Genomic DNA, 17864 nt, shown 5'->3' on the forward strand with positions numbered 1-17864 from the left:
GCCCAAAACGGTCACATAGTTGCATCCATACACATTCAACACATAGTCACAATCACATAGTTGACTCGATACATAGGCCAAGCCCAAACACATTCAACACCTTCATACACAGTCAAACCCATCACATTCAAAAGTGTATTTCCCATCCACAAAATCAATATACAACCATACCTGTCACATAATTGCTGCCTAGCCACTTGTCACATTGGCATTTGGAAAACCCAATGCCAATGCTCTTATGAAAAAACTGGTAGAAGCATTTTAAATCAACATGACTCTGATGGACATCAGACGCTAACACATCAAAATTTTGATGAACAATAAAATAAAGAAAATTTGGCAACAAATATTAAAGGCCAAAATCACCCCTATTTCATCCAGGGTCGGCTAAATAGATTTTGAGACCTAAGACGATAAGTTAAAATGCACTACAAAAAGACCAAGGATTGTTGGCGTTCGATAAGCACCGGCACCTGTCCACAATAGTTTTGCCGGCGTAACCGTTTGCCGGTAGTGGGTGGTCGTTATTTTCACATATTGGCATTTGACAAAACCCCAGTACTTGAAAATCTCATTAGCGGTGTTTGTATACAATTTAGCGGCATTTCTTAAAACGCTGCCAACTTTCCTAATTTAATGTCGTTTAATGAAACGTTGTCATTAGTTCGTTGTCATCCCATTGCATACAATAGCGGCATTACAATAAATGCTACTGCCAGTACGTTACCAATGCATCATATAAATTGGCGGTATTTATTTAAATGTCACAAATATTATGCTGGTGACACATTGAATATATTAACACCATTTATCTAAACGCTGCCACTAATTAAAATAGAGGCATTACCATAAACGTCGCTGCTAGTACATTGCTGGCGCATCATATAAATTGGTGTCATTTATTTAAATGTCACTAATGGTACGTTGGCGACACATTATTTTAATTAATGGCGGCATTTAGATTATAGATGCCGTCATTAGTTAAAATAGCGGCGCTACCATAAATGCTGCTTCTAGTACGTTGCTGGCACATCATATAAATTGGCGGCATTTATTTAAACGCCACCAATAATACGTTGGCGACACATTAAATATATTAACAACATTTATCTAAATAACGACGTTATTTAGATAAAATAACGACGTTACCATAAACGCCACTGCTAGTACATTATCAGCGCATCATATAAATTGGCGACATTTATTTAAATGTCACTAATAGTATGTTGGCGACACATTAAATAAATTAACAGCATTTAGATAAACGTCGCTATGAACGTTGCCCGCGCATTACATTAATTAACGACATTTAGAATGTAGCAATAATATGATATACCACAATAAAAAAATATATAATATATAAATTAATAATAAATATGACATAATGGATCATTATTCATATTATAAAAAAAATTACAAATCAAATCACATAAAAGTTCTTTTTCACCGTCGCCCACATATTCCACAAGCGACTTCAGACCTTCAAAGCCCTTGTACGCCTCAAGGATCTTCTCCATAAATACTTGGTTGAAACCTTTCATATAGCGCGCCCATGGAAGTTTCGTAAAAGGGTAGTACATCTTCCAGAACTGTGTCTTTCAAATGGTCCCTGTTATGACGTTTTCAATAAAAAGTTATGCAAAAAAAATAGAGAATATGGTGGTAATGTCAACAATCAAAACACAAGTAATCGGCTTTTGTTAACTTGTAATACCAGCTACTCATGATGACCTTGTCCTGTATAAAATCTAATGCGGGAGCGCATGGGTACATAATTCTTGATCTTGATCTTCACATTGTGTTTTTCATTAGCTAATTTCCGACCATTTCTTTATGTAGTTCTTCACATTTATCCAATAGTTCTTAGAAATTGTTATGCAATCATTGAGTCTGGAAAAAAAAAAAAATCCATACTAACTTGAGAGAGAGAAACCCTGAAGAGTTACAATGGGATCGAGATTAGTAGCTATGTATACTAATAAACATGAATCAGATAATTAAACTTCAAAATGTGCGTAACAAAGTAGACTTGAATTTAGGACTCACAACACTTCAAAAAAGTGGGATTTAGGATTCACAACATGACTTCTTCACTTTACTACAAAATGTGCATAACAAAGTAGAGTACTTGAAATGCATGGTCACAGTCCCAGTACTCATAATTCTGATGAGCTTTACTGCCTCCCATGAGCGAAACTAGAAGAGAGCTTCAAAAGCTATCTACAGATAAAATACTAGTAATTAAGTTCCAATAGAAAGACCCCCACAGAAATAATTCCAACTAGTCGTCATGATTTTTTGCATCTCAAAATTAATTTACAAAGAAATTCTCATCGCCCTCACCTACAATTTTTCACTAATCACACATCATACATTCAGATTATATACATATGCCACTGTTGCATCAGAGCTTTTGCAATACAGATTACAAAAAATTGCATTACAATCTCCAAGCCCAAAAAACAAAAAACAATGGATTACAACTCGAATAAAATCTAACTAGATTAAGATTATCAAGCCAGTAGCATCCACACTCAGTAAATCAGAAGCACATTCCAGAAACTTTTAGAATAATTCCATCTTCTTGTTATGAAAAAGGGTGGCTAGGCTATTAGGTTTCATAAGCTGAGTGGCCAAGACATTGTATTCTATTATGTAATATGGCTATAAATATTCATTACTGTACAGTGGCCAGTGTATTCAAATATCATAGAACTCAATATACAGCTTGCATTAAGGCCTTTTCACAAACATGTGTTATGCTTGAGTTTTGTTATGGTATCATAGAGCCTCGAAGGACCATCATCCCGATTCTCTCTTCTTCTTCTTTTTTCTTCTGCTAACCATGGCTTCTTCTACAGATACAACTCTCTCTACTCTTATCAATCCCCTCAATTCAACTTCTCATTTCATCAATATTAAACTTACTATTGAAAATTTTCTTTTATGGAAAGCCCAACTCGTTCCCTTCTTGGAAGGACATCAACTCTTTTGGTATGTTGGTTGCTTCTTTCCTCAACCCCCTACTACCATCAATGACAAGCCGAATCCTGCTCATGCTCAATGGCATCTTCAAGAAAAATTAATCATCTCCACCATAAATTCCTCTATCTCTGATTCGATATTGGCTCAGGTGCTGGATTGTTCTACCTCATGTGAGATTTGGACGACTCTGCAAAATTTGTTTGCTGCCAAGTCTTCTGCTCATCTCATCCACACCAAGTTTCAATTAGCCACCGTTAAGAAAGGACCTAAATCTATGACTGACTATTACAACAAAGTCATATCTCTAGCTTCCACTTTAAGTGGATACCCCTTGGATGACTCTGAACTTGCTATCTATCTTCTCGCCGGACTTGGTACTGAGTATGAATCTCTTGTGACCTCTCTCACCACTCGGCCGGATGATCTCTCCCCCCATCAAATTTTCAGCTACCTTTTAACCATGAATCTAGACTTGCCCATCAAACCCAATCACTTTTATTTGGTACTCTGCTTGCTGCCAATAATACTACCAAACCCATGAACTCACAATATTCTAGTCGTGGTCGCCACAATTTTTCATGTGGTCATGGTCGTGGTTGAAATAATGGCATAGGCTTACTCCCTGGTCTGAGACCTCCCAACTCATCCTTCATTCCCAAAGCCGTGTGTCAAGTGTGCCTTAAAGCTAGTCACACAGCAGTCACTTCATCGTTTTGACCAGGCTTACAAAACACCACCACCAGCTTCTTTTACTGCAAACAATACCTCCCTCACACCCTTTGCCCTACAGCAAAACACATGGTTTCTTGACTCAACTGCTTCTCACCATTTTACCTCTGATTTTCAGAACCTCAATCTGGATGCTACTTATCAGGGCCTTGAGCAAGTGAACATTGGTGATGGCTCCTCTCTTCCCATACACAGTGTTGGCTCGACACAGTTTAGCTCCAATAATGGTAAATTTCTTTTAAAAATTCTTTTACATGTTCTATCAATTTCTCTTAATTTCCTTTCAGTTCGTCAATTCTGTCATGATAATAGTCTTCTTTGAATTTCACCCTTCATGCACACGGCATGTTCTTCTTTAGGGCCACGTTGAAGATGGATTATATGTGCTTCGGACAGATGAAGAACCCATTTCTATGTCTTCCACAACCTCTTCACATGCTTTCCTTGGTCTTAGAACATCTGCACAACTCTGGCACTCTCGGTTGGGCCATCCCTCTCCTCGCACTACCTCCCTCATACTTCATTAGTACAATCTACCTCTCAGCTCATCTACTATGATTCAGCATTGTCCAGCTTGTTCCTCTGCCAAGGCTCATGCTCAACCTCACCCCCCCCCCCTCTCCAACCCGATCATCTTCATCTTTTCAATTACTTTTTTTTTTTCTTTTTTTCTTTTTTTTTTATGTATGGGGTCCAACTTCAATATTGTCTACTAAAGGATCTTGTTATTATCTTTCAATAGTAGATGATTACTCTAAATTCATATGGTTATTTCCTATGCAATTAAAATCAAATGTCACCACCCTTGTTCTTGCCTTTCTTCAATTTGTGCGAAATACTTTTTCCAAAAATATTGTTTCGGTTCAAACCGATGGAAGTGGTGAATTTAGACCTCTCCAACCCATTTTTTGATCCCTTGGAATGTGATACCCCATATGATATGGATAAGGGTAGGTGGTGTATGGGATCTCACATTGCTTGGGAATGAGAAGTTCTTGCTCTTTATAAGGTTCTAATGGGGCTCCAATTGTATCATTGACTAGTCCTTTTGGAGAATAGGCCATGTGGTTTGGGCCTTCCATTGGGGCGTTACAAATGGTATCAGAGCCTATCCCAACCAGAAATGTGGGACTTGAGCCGTGCCACCTACAATTGACAGGCCCGACGAGGACGTCGGGAATTTAAGGGGGGTAGATTGTGATACCCCATATGATATGGATAAGGGTAGGTGGTGTATGGGATCCCACATTACTTGGGAATGAGAAGTTCTTGCTCTTTATAAGGTTCTAATGGGGCTCCAATTGTATCATTGACTAGTCCTTTTGGAGTATAGGCCATGTGGTTTGGGCCTTCCATTGGGACGTTACATGGAATCTCTCACAGACTCACTTGTCCATACCCCCATCAACAAAATGGGAGTGTGGAGCCCTGTCACAGTCACATCATTGAGACGGGTTTGTCTTTACTCTCTCATGCCTTGATTCCTCACACTTATTGGGTCGAAGTCTTTCAAACCGCTACTTAATTAATCGCATGCCTACTCCAATTCTTCAAAATCGATCCTCTTATGAACTTTTAATGGGCCATGTTCCTAATTACACATTCCTAAGAGTGTTCGAATGCTCATGCTTGCCCAATTTAAAGCCCTTTAATCATCAAAAATTGGACTATAGATCAAAGGAATGTGTATTCATGGGCTATAGCCCAGATCACAAAGGGTATGTTTGTTATCATATTCCATCGGGCCGCAATTTCATCTCCAGAGATGTCATCTTTGATGAGTCTAAATTCCCCTTCACTCAACAGCCCACATTGCCTACGGTTCAACCTCCACTTTGAACTCACTTACCACATTCCGTTTCTTCATTAAGTCAGCCCATTTCCCCATCTGGCCTAACTTCGAACACATCCTCCTCTCCTCAAAGCCCACACATGAGCCCCATACACCCAGATCCATCAACTAGGGTTCAATCTTCTCATTCCGCTCAATCAAGTACCTTATCTTTTTCCTTACCTCTCGAGAACCCTAATCCTGCTGCTATCTCCACTACACAACCAGAAGCATCTCCTTTCCCAAGTAATCTTTGTTCTTCTCCATCACCTCTTCACACACACCCGATGGTCATAAGATCTCAAAGCGGTGTTATGGCGTTCTGCCATGGCCTCCGAAATACATGCTCTCCTTCACAACTAAACTTGGGACCTTGTACCACCTTCATCCTCCTACAATCTCCTTGGTTCAAAATGGATCTTAAAGACTAAACGTTGTGCTCATGGAACCATTGAAAGGCGCAAGGCACAGCTTGTGGTTCAAGGGTTTCATCAGCAACAGGGTGTTGATTACTCTGAAACGTTTAGTCCAGTAGTAAAACCAACCACTATTCAGCTTCTCCTCTCTTTGACTGTCTCGTCGAACTGGGCCATTCACCAACTGGACATACAGAATGCCTTCCTCCACAGGGATCTTGAAGAAGTAGTTTATATGAAACAACCGCCTGGATTCGTTAACTCTGATTTTCCTCTCCATGTATATAAGTTGAGAAAATCTATTTATGGTTTAAAACAAGCTCCCAAAGCCTAGTTTGTTAAACTTAGTGATAGATTACTTTCTCTGGGGTTTCGATGTTCTAGTGCAGACTCAGACTCTTCTCTGTTTATCATGCGTACCATATCTGATTGCATTGATATCTTGATATATGTGGATGATATAATTGTAACTGGGTCTAATTCCATGCTTATCTATGAGTTTATCACTGCTCTAAGTGCTTACTTTCCTGTTAAAGATCTCGAGTTTTTACACTATTTCCATGGAATACAAGTTCACTGAACACCTGCTGGTCTGTTTCTGTCTTAATTAAAATACATCACTAACTTATTAAAAAGGACCAATATTCATAACTCTAAGTCAATATCTACGCCTATGTCCTGTTCAGAGAAACTTACAGCCTTAGATGGCTGTACTTTTGAATATCCTCAATGGTATCATAGTGTTGTAGGTAGTCTTCAATACCTTGCATTCACTCTTCTAGATATATCATTTGCTATAAATCGGGTCTGTCAATACATGCATTGTCCACGTCTTCCTCACTGGACTGCAGTTAAACAAATCTTGCGTTATCTTAATCACAATCCTCATCTTGGTTTATGTTTCTCTCCTACTTCCTCTTATAAATTGATTGGCTTTACTAATGCTGACTGTGCCGGGTACCCTGATGATAAGAGATCCACTGGAGGATTCTGTATCTATTTTGAAAATCATTTAGTTTCATGGGGTTCAAAGAAACAATCCACAATTCCTCGATCTTCTACGGAAGCCGAGTATAAATCTATTACTAACACTACATGTGAGGTTCTTTGGTTGCAGTCACTTTTGAGAGAAGTCGGCATTGTGCTTCTTGAGCCTCCCACACTTTTGTGCGACAATATAGGTGCTACATACCTATCCATGAATCCAGTCATGCATTCCAAGATGAGGCATGTTGAGCTGGATTACCATTTTGTACGTGAAAGAGTTGCAGCAAAATCTCTCCAAGTTTCCTTTTTTTTCAAGTAAAGATCAAATTGTAGATATTCTCACGAAACCTCTTTCTGCTGCTCGGTTTACTCTTCTTCGATCACGCCTCACTCTCACAATGGTGCCGCTTAAATCGCGGGGGGATATCAAGACAATAGCATCCACACTTAGTAAATCAGAAGCACATTCCAAAAACTTGGAGAATAATTCCACAAAATCTTCTTATTATGAAAAAGGGTGACTAGGCTATTAGGTGTCATAAGATGAGTGGCCAATACATTGTATTTTGTTATGTAATATGGCTATAAATATTCATTACTGTACAAAGGTCATTGTATAAAAATATCATAGAACTCAATATACAGCTTGCATTAAGGCCTTTTCACAAACATGTTATGCTTGAGTTTTGTTAAAGATCTTAATTAGTGACAGGTACGTACTCTCCCCCTGCTAGCTCCAAACAATGTCTTTGAGTGCAGGCCTCACATACTCACAAAATTTCTTGTACTCGAGTGTATCTCTTGCAGACTTGGACAACTCTACAGGCGCCACCTCGAACACCTCCGCCGTCATAGCCAACTTTCCCTTTCCTACCATCCACTTCACCCTGTATTTTCATCTTGAATTCCTTCACCCTCGTCACCCCGAAATTCAGCCGCCAGCTTCGCCAAGATCCCCTCTGCCGAGCACTTGGAGGTGAACATGGACCCAGATTTCCTCTTGCTCTCAAACAAGCTCGACAAGTCGAACCTAGAAGACGTCAACGAAACCACCCACCCTCCCCTTAAAAAAAAAGAAGACCATAAATAAAGGTCCAAAGATGATCTAAAAATTTCAAATCTGAAGAAAAAATAAAACTCATTTAGAAAGAAGAAGAATAAGAGGAAAGACTTGCTTACGATAAGCAAGTAACAGAACCCCTTACAAAAACGTTTTGTGGATCGATATATATATATATATTTATATATGAGATCAGTAAGTGAAAACAAAGTATATGTGATAGAAACTATCAAGAAGATCCTTTAATCATTAAGAAAAAATTAAAAAAATATATAATGTTACTAATAGTCATTTTCTTAACCATTAAGTAAAATAAAAAAATTAAATACAAAAAGAGTAGTACATGGGTAGTAGGAAGGTAGTAATCCTATCATTATCTTTAATAATATACTTTAAGTCTATATATTAACTATTATATAAATCACTATAGTATTAGTTATAGTAATTCAATATCACTTATGATACTATTAACTATAGTGATATATTAAAAACATACTATCAACATAAACGTTTCAGCACCGTACCATATTGCCAATCAAATTGTGGCCGCCTAGCCAGAGTACAAGGCTAATGCTCGTAGATCGAATGATCAAAAAATTGTTTAAGATCTTCAACAACAAATATACTGGCAAAGTGGCATTGTAGGTTGGTGTGAGGCTGTCAAGTGTTACTTTTATTTTTTTCCTTGCAAACACTCTCTCTTCCCTCAGCTTTGGCTTCTACCAAACTCTCTTATTTTTTTTTTTTTTTCTTCCCAAGTAGCCTTTCTCTCTAGCGGCACTTATATTTCATTATTATTTTATTTTTCTTTTTTTCATGTTGCATTAGTAGCAGTAATTATTAAATTAATTATTAAATAATATATCTTTATCAGTTTTAGGCTTCAATATTGCTATGATCTAAATCTTTTTTTCAAATTTGAAGAAAAGGAACATTAAATTTTTAGCGGTCTATCATCTAGGGACTCTCATCAATGTTGTTTTGGATATAAATATTAAGTTAAATTTTTTAATATGCTAAAGATAGAACTCTTCCATTACAAATCTAGAAAGTCCTTTCCTATTGCTACATCTTTCCATTGCTTAAAAGAAATTAAAAAAAAAATTATTTCCAATTTTTTCTTAGAATGTATTTAGGTGTTTTTTTTTTTTTTTTTGGTACACTTTCATGTACATACCTTGAATGCCTGTTTCTTTTATTTTTCTTTTCTACAAGTATTTTAATGGGATCTTCCCGAGCCTATCTTGTTAGATAAGAAGACTGACTTCGTTTGAATTTGGCTTGGGCACGTTTGGTTGGATGTTTATCCAAGTTGGAAACTTTTTTCTTTAGAGAAGAATATTGTTGCATGCTAATATATACTTCTCAAAAATCTTCATAGATCTCTCTTTCGTCATTGCGTGTTAGTACGTAAAACTTTTGCAAATTATTATTGGTGGCAACTGAAGTTTGAGTGGGACTAAGGGGACTAGGGTTTAATATCATGCCGTTTAATCATCTCCATTAACATAGTTAGGGTTGCCGTTTTCACCACACACAGATCGTGCATTACGTTCCCACACAGCAACGCCTCCACACATCGCCTCTGATCATCACATCTCCTCCTTCACACCAGCCTCCTCCCTTAAAACCCACCAGTCTTAACCATTAAATCTCACGGCCTCCACACATGCAGTGACTACGGCCACCACGTTCCTCTGTCACGGCCTCCACCGATCGATCGAGATCCTCTGTTTTGGACCCTCAAAACAGAGCACTCCATAGCAGTGCAAACCGAGAGCCACGACCCACGCCGCCGCCTGCAGCTGCAGCAGAGGGCGCCGGAGAACAACTCTCCGCCATCAAACACCCCTGTACGTAAGACTCTCTAACTCGTTTTCTTCCTGTCTCGTACTATTTAATCTGATATCTATGTATTTAGTCAACGATCGGTGATGTTATTCGATTTAATCTGATATCTATGTATATAGTCAACGATCGGTGATGTTATTCAGTAATGTTTATGTCGCTTTTCGTATTCACAGTTCACTCATTGGAAACGTATTCACATAATTATAATTGATATAAAAAATGGTATTATATAGAAGTGTTACTGGAGAGAAGTAGTGTTGGGAGCTCAAAAATGGAGAACAGGTAGGTTTGAATAGAGAGGTGAAGAAGAGAGGGGGTATATATAGTTGTTGTGGGCAGAGAAGGAGAGGGAAAAATGGCGAGAAACAGGAGGAAAGAAGAAGGTGGCCTTTCCATTACAGCTTGAATCCCACACACGGAATTCCCCCTCCAGCTCATGTTTTTGGTCTTCTAGAGAGAGAGAGAGATCTAGAGAGAGAGAGAGACGTCCAGAAAGAGGGGGGAGAGACAGAGAGCACGTGTCACGAGGTTTGGAGAAAGAGTATGGTGGAGTAGGCTCCAAGTCTCTCAGACCGTGTAACTTGTGAGTGTGTAATTGGTGTGATCATTCACGAAAGATATGCCCTTTTGTTATAACTTATCACTTTGAACCCATAAAGCCAAATGAAAATGAAAAATAACCCTTAACTTACGAGAAAAGGTAACACTTCAAGAATTTTTGACATTTTCTTTTAAAGGTTTTCAAGTGCCCAACCCCACCTCTATTTGCTCTATCTTCATACATAGTACTGTGTCAATAGGCCATTCACTCTTTTAATCAAAACTCTTTCACTCTTCTTTTTGCCAAACCCACTTAATTATGAACTTGTTCACTTTGGGTTGACATCTCAATTCTCACACCATACTCGATTCGGGTCATCAAATCCGACCCGATTGCGAGTTTATGCTGATAGTTTTGGAGCTAATTAAGAAATAGGAACCCCTTTTATTTACAGTATGTTTGACATCCAAATAATCTGCTAGTGGTTAGCAGATGAGGGTTGGGACATTCTGTATTCAATGAGGTTCCCACCCACCTTAGACTAAAATGGTCCATAATTCAAACTAAAGTGAGTCGGTGGAATTCTTCATTTCCTTACGGCTCTATATCATTTTTGCAGCATTTCAATGATTGTTTTTGTTTCATTAAAAAAAGGTTTATTAATTTTGTTAATGGTTATTCTTGTTTTGATAATTTTGTTTTTTAACCTTTAATAATTTTACTAATTGGTAGTACTCTTTGACTTTTCAGCTTTTTGCACCCTTTTAAAATATAATTTATGATTAAAAAACCCTATTATTATTCGAGACAAATTTAAATTTGAGATAATATATCAATTATAATATATCATCATGAGATAAAATAAAAATATGAATTATTCGAGACAAATTTAGATTTTGCGTAATATTTATGATCTTGCATTCTCATTCAGTTCTATTTTCATATTTTAAATATAGTTAAGTTATGGATAAAAGTTGGATAAAAAAATCTTGACATACAAAAGAGTATGTCAATGGTGTCAAGGAGTTTTTGAAGTTTGCATGTGAGAATTGTTCTATAGATTCGTCAATTTGTTGCTCATGTAGAAAATTTGGATTACGTACGATGTTCATGCCCAACATAGGATTTGATCATTTGATTAGCTATAGAATTTCTCAATGTTACACCATTTGGCATGCTCATGGGGAGAGAAAAGGGGATGTATCTTACCATGCTACAGATGCCCAAAACAATAATGAGCCAATAAATGAAGGCTCCAGTGGGATGACAATCGTGTTACATGACGTTTTCCTTAAGTTTAATCCTTAATAGTTGAAGGTATTGGGCCTGAAATAGGTGTGGAAACTGGAGAAGCTGGAGTACAATATCGACAAAGTTCTAGCGAGCACTACAAAAAAACTAAGAATTGCTGGTGTTTATAATATTGGCAGTTTTTTATGCGCCAGTAAAATATATTATTGCCAGCGCTTAATTTTTACGTCGGTAAATAAATAAATCATCCGGTGTTTAAATTGATACGCCGGTAAGAATATATAGCTTTTGCGGCATTAAAAAAAGTCCAAAACTGATCAAGTTTACGCCAGTAAATTATTGAGTTTTCCGGCATTTATATTGTTACACCGGAAATAATATATAGCTTTTTCGGCGTTTGTTAAATGTCGACAATTGTTCAATTTTATGCCGGTAAATTAGTAGTTTTGTCGGCATTTATATTGTTACGCTGGTAATAATATACAGCTTCGGTGGCATTTAACAAAACGCCGACAATTGATCAATTTTATGCCAGTAATTAAAAAGAATAAAGAAACTTATTTAAATGATAAGAAGAAAAAAATATTTTAGTTCTTGCCACAAGAAAATGGAGAAAACAATTATAATATGTCACTGCCACCACGTCTCCTGCTCAATAAATAAAAGAGGAAACCTTATAACCGGTCCAACCGTTCTCCACTAAAAAACAGCCTTTCAATAGATTAGTGCACGTAGGCTTTCCATTTCAACTACAATGTGACCGCACCCTAGGAAACCACTCTCACACTCAGATCTCAACTTCCCCCTCGCTCCCCCTCTCACACCCATAGCCCATCTCAATCTCTCGCAGCCCATCCCAACCCCTCACAGACGACGGCGAACGCAGAGCTCTGGAGCCCCTCGCCGGTGGCGTCTTGAAATGGAGCCTCGTTAAGGAGTACTTCAGAAACGAGGTCTTGGAGCTTGCGGCGCTTCTCCTCGGAGCCCTTCGACTCCCGATGCAGCTCCTCGAACCCACGGCACTCAACTGCGAGAGACCCTCTTTCTTTTTCCTCTCTCCCAATATTTATTTCCAGTCAGCTCCTTCAGCTTTCAGATTTTCAAGGAATCCAGAAAGTTCTTGATCAAATAACATTTTTTTAATTTTTATTCTTAGTTTTTGACCCCTCTGCTATATATTTCTTCTTATGTCCATTTCGGAATTGATCTTATTGAATTTTATTTTACGTTTTTCCTTTTGTCTCTGACTACTGTTTATGAAAAGATTAAGGAAAAAAAAAATTTAATTAGGGTTTTTGTTTCAGTTTCTGTGACATAGATTTTCCCGTAGTATATGTATTTTATTTGGTGTTTGGATATAATCGTTTTGTTTGGTTGCTGAGAAACTGGAGGAACATAGGAATTTGCATTGGCGTTTTGTATTTGGGGTGGTGGTTTTTTCCTTTCTTTTTTCACGCCCAAAACCATTGTCGTCGGACTAGTGGTGGTGGAACTCTTGATTTCTCTCATGTAGCGGTGCTCAGAAACTGGAAGCACAGAGGATTGGCGTATCTCTTTTGTTTCGCATGTGAATGAGTGTATTATAAGGTTGGTGTAATTCTGAGATGGCAGCATATGTGTGGAAGGCTATTAAACAAAGAAAATTAGCTCGACTGCTTTGCAGCGGAATTCTAAACAAAACCAAGAACTTAACCATCTCTAATACCAATACCCGAATTTATATGTGGATAACCAAAATGCCTCTGCTCCGCTCGGTCTTTTTTCACACTCTGAAAGAGAGGGAAAATTGCGCTATATATATTTGCCTTGTTACCAAAATGCCCCCAAAATCTTAGTTGAATTTTTGGGGTGCCCTACCGGTAATGTATAACGCATTCCACTTCCAGAGGGAGGGAGGTTCAATAGAACTATAGAAGAGAGTTCGCACGTTGAGATCTCAATGCGACACCGTTCAATTTCTTTCCTTCAATATTAATAAGGAATGTTAAATACAGTAATGTAAGTATTGTGCAATCCTTTTAAAAATTGTGCAAATGTCGTACATTCATTTTGAAAAAAATTTAATCTATTATTAAAAATTTAATCTTTTAATATGGATCTCATATTTATTCTTTTTTTAAAAAGAATGTGGTGCTTGCAAACTTTAAGACAAAATATGTTGAAATATGTTGGGAACCTTTTGAATTCTAATGATTGGTTTGAGAAGAATATATAAATTCAAGGGACTTAAATAATAATTTTTCTTTATAAATCACTAATTTTACCAATATGAGGGAGCTTTCTAATTGCAACACCAATTGAACATACAGAAACAAAAAGCACTACAAATATATTGTACAAAGTTACCAAAGTGTCAAAATTGTCTAAATATTATACAAACTAATACCTATCAAATCATGGTTGTTTTCATACATAATTCTTTGAGTAACTATTCAGTTTTCACTTTTGTATCATAAGTAGATGAAATGCTATACCAAATTCGATTGTTCATTCAAAAAATGGGTAATGAACCCTACTAGTAGAGGGCATCTTACTAGGATTCACAACTTCCAAAAAGAGTAGTAAAACTAATGCATAATCCACCACTTCACCTAACACCTAACTTCAAAACTTTTATAATTTGTTCCAATTCCAACTTAGCAAAACGAAACGTCGATATATGGCATAACCATAAATATTATCTCAATTAAGGAAAGTTGCAAATACCATTAAACTAAAATATTAATATAATTTGAGATTCTTCACTTATAATCCCCCCAATAATCGTCCTCGTCGTTCTCTTCCTCTTCATCATTCCCCTCTTCTTCATCTTTCTCTTCCACTTCATTCTCTATTTGATTTTGTCCTGAAGCCTGCATATAAATTCAAATGATGGTCTAAAAATCCCAAAATAAGGTTGATTGATATCAACTAAACATATGAGGGTGCTCACTTGTGCATGTATGAATGTCTTTACTAAGTTTCGCAAATCAGTTAATTCGTTTCGCATTTTATCAAACTCTTCATTCGTTATATCATCTTCTTGCATAGAAGTTAGTAGTTAATGTAGACAAGTTTGCCTTGTAGGGGTTGTCCCAAACCGCGCACATGTCCAGGTCGTTCTGTGCCCATAACTTTAGAATAAATATCATCTGATGCCTAAGCCATAGTTCCTCCAGACCCTATTTCTATAGGACTTGTGTCCTTTATTGAAAGTTCCTCCATCTTAACTTGTAATAGATAATAAAAAAAATACACATTATTCATCTTATAAATCTATTAAAATTAAAAAGTAATAAATTTGAAAATAAACATACAACTTTCTTCCTCGTCTCATCATTGTAATGGGTGCCATTCTTTCTCTTATGGGTCGTGACAAACAATTGGGCTCGACTTGGTAATTTTTCAGTTGATTTTTGCAGTGTCCAATATTCTAGATTAAACACATATATCAAAAACAAAGAACTATCAAATATTCAACAGTAAATAAATACTAATTAAATAAATACCGCATCATAGGCATATCTTGCATAACTTTTTGATCCTTCGTTGTGAACAACCACTTGCTTCTTACGACACTCCTTATTTTTATTACATTTGTACTACAATATCATAAAGATTATGAGAATTTTGATTAAAATAACTAATTGGTTAACTTTCTAAATCTATAAGAGAAATGCGTGCATCGCTACCTTATATTCTGGATCCAACAAAAGATTGGCTAACTCTGCTAGTTGTGATAAGTCCACCATATCAGGACTTGCCATTGCCACAACTTGTGCTGCAAAGGTGTCGTTTTCACGAAGAAATTTTTTCTTCAATTCGTGCTTGTAGTCTTTCCATTTCTTCCCTAAGACTTTCAATATCCATTTTTTGAATGCATCCAATTTTTCATCAGGAACTTTAAACTTGTCCTATAGTCAAAATAAATTTACACAAGTATATGTCTTGCTTTCTAACAAAATTTTCAAAATATACTTATTTAATTAATAATAATGGTTTAATACAAGTTCTATACCATTATAAAACCCCACGCTTCCTCCTCTATGGTTTTAGGCACCGACCTCTAATCCATGTAAATTATTGGAACCAATTTATTTGTTCTCGCTATCAGGCCACCAAAGCTTACCACCTTTGAGTCTTGCTTTTTGATGAGTTGACCAACATTATTGAGCTCCATATCAATTCGCTCCCCTTCTAGAAGATGCCAAATGTCATGAATCGAGTGCAATGTTCTCTTTACTCTACCTCCATTACTATCTACAAAAATGGAATTAGTGATATTGTTACTATTTTGTAAATGTGCATTCATAGTGAAATAAATAAGAAGTAAGAAAAATAAAAATATACCAACAATGACAATAAAATGATCTCCAATGTCAGAATAGTCGACATTTTCTGCTTCCAAATGTAGTTCTATTGGTACAGGTGTGCATGGTTGGGTCTCTCTACTGATCTCTATATATGTGGATAGTTGGCCTCTCCGATTTGTATCGATGTAGAAGGTTGAGTCTCTTTCTGTGAAGATAATGATGGCTGGGAAGGACAATCTACAGAAGGTGATGACTCGACCATCCTATCAACGGAAGGAGGCGGCCCATCGATAGAGGGTAATGAATGTGCCGCCCTATCAAGGGATGGGTATGATTGTGTCTCACTATGGACAACTGGTATTGAAGTAGATTGTCTTCTTAAGTGTGTTCTTATAGTCTTTGCCTTCTTTTTTTGACCCATTGTACCTATATAGAAACAAGTTTACATATATACAAATAAATAGAAATAATAATATTTGGAGCATGATATTAGATAGAAGTAAAAGTTATAAGAGATATCATGTTAAAAAGTCTAAATATATATTTCTTACTCAACACTATTGAGGAGTTTCGATCGTCATTTCATCTATGTCATTTCGCATCCACACAACATCGTCAATAGCAGGTTCAACAACTTCATCGTTGGAAGTGTAATATTCGTTGACTAAATATTAATCCTCATCATTGTCAGTCACTACCTCTTCACCAATGTCATACACATCTCTTGGTTTTGTCTTAACGACGACAACCCAATTTGGGCATCTTTCATCTGCTACATAATATACTTGAGATACTTGGGAAGATAAAACAAACGAATCATCAGTTATCCGATTACTAGTGTGTACTAGATGAGAAAAATTTACAAGACTAAACCCAAACTCGTCTTCCTTGAAACCTTTACCCCTAGTAAAGTCTGCCCAATCACATTTGAATAACACATATCGAGATCCATCATAATTCATAATCTCAATTATGTGTGTTAATTGGCCATACCAAGTAGGGTCATCTTTAATACACACAATAACACCACAATTCTGAGTTTTCTTCCTATTTTCGTAATTCCTAGTGCGATATTTTGTGCCATTGATCACTATTTGCTTAAATTCTTTGGCAACTTGCATGTGATCTTTATAATGCATTACGACTTTATGGCCCAATTCACTTCTTCCATTGTCATCCATTTTCATTACCTAGAAGGTTGGATTATTAGAATTGATTAAAATGATGAAAACTAGAGAGACATAGCAAATTATGTGATATAATATTGAATGGTGTGTAAATAGTACATAGTCTTGAAACAAATTACAAAATTGTTCTTGGTGCCTCTTTTGTAGTTAGAAACAAACAAATAGAAGACAGGTGCCGGCGCTTATCGAACGCCGACAATCCTTGGTCTTTTTGTAGTGGAGAGAGTTAATAAAATTTACAATATGTTGAAAGATGCTAATGAGCCATTATATGAAGGGTGCACAAAACCAATTTATTAACTCTCTCCACTACAAAAAGACTAGGGATTGCTGGCGTTCAATAAGTGTCGGCACCTGTCTTCTATCTGTTTGTTTCTAACTACAGAAGAGGCACCAAGACCAATTTTGTCATTGGTTTCAAGACAATGTACTATTTACACCTCATTCAATATGATATCACATAATTTGTTATGTCTCTCTAGTTTTCGTCATTTTAATTAATTCTAATAATCCAACCTTTCAAGTAATGAAAATGGATGACAATGGAAGAAGTGAGTTGGGCCATAAATTCGTAATGCATTCTAAAGGTCCCAAGCAAGTTGCCAAAGAATTTAAGTGAATTGTCATCAATGGCACAAAATATCGCACTCGGAATTGTGGTGTTACTATGTGTACTGAAGATGGCCCTACTAGGTATGGCCAATTAACACGCATAATTGAGATTATGTACTATG

The sequence above is a fragment of the Juglans regia genome, chromosome 12 (assembly GCF_001411555.2).
Source record: "Juglans regia cultivar Chandler chromosome 12, Walnut 2.0, whole genome shotgun sequence".
NCBI classification, from domain to species: Eukaryota; Viridiplantae; Streptophyta; class Magnoliopsida; order Fagales; family Juglandaceae; genus Juglans; species Juglans regia.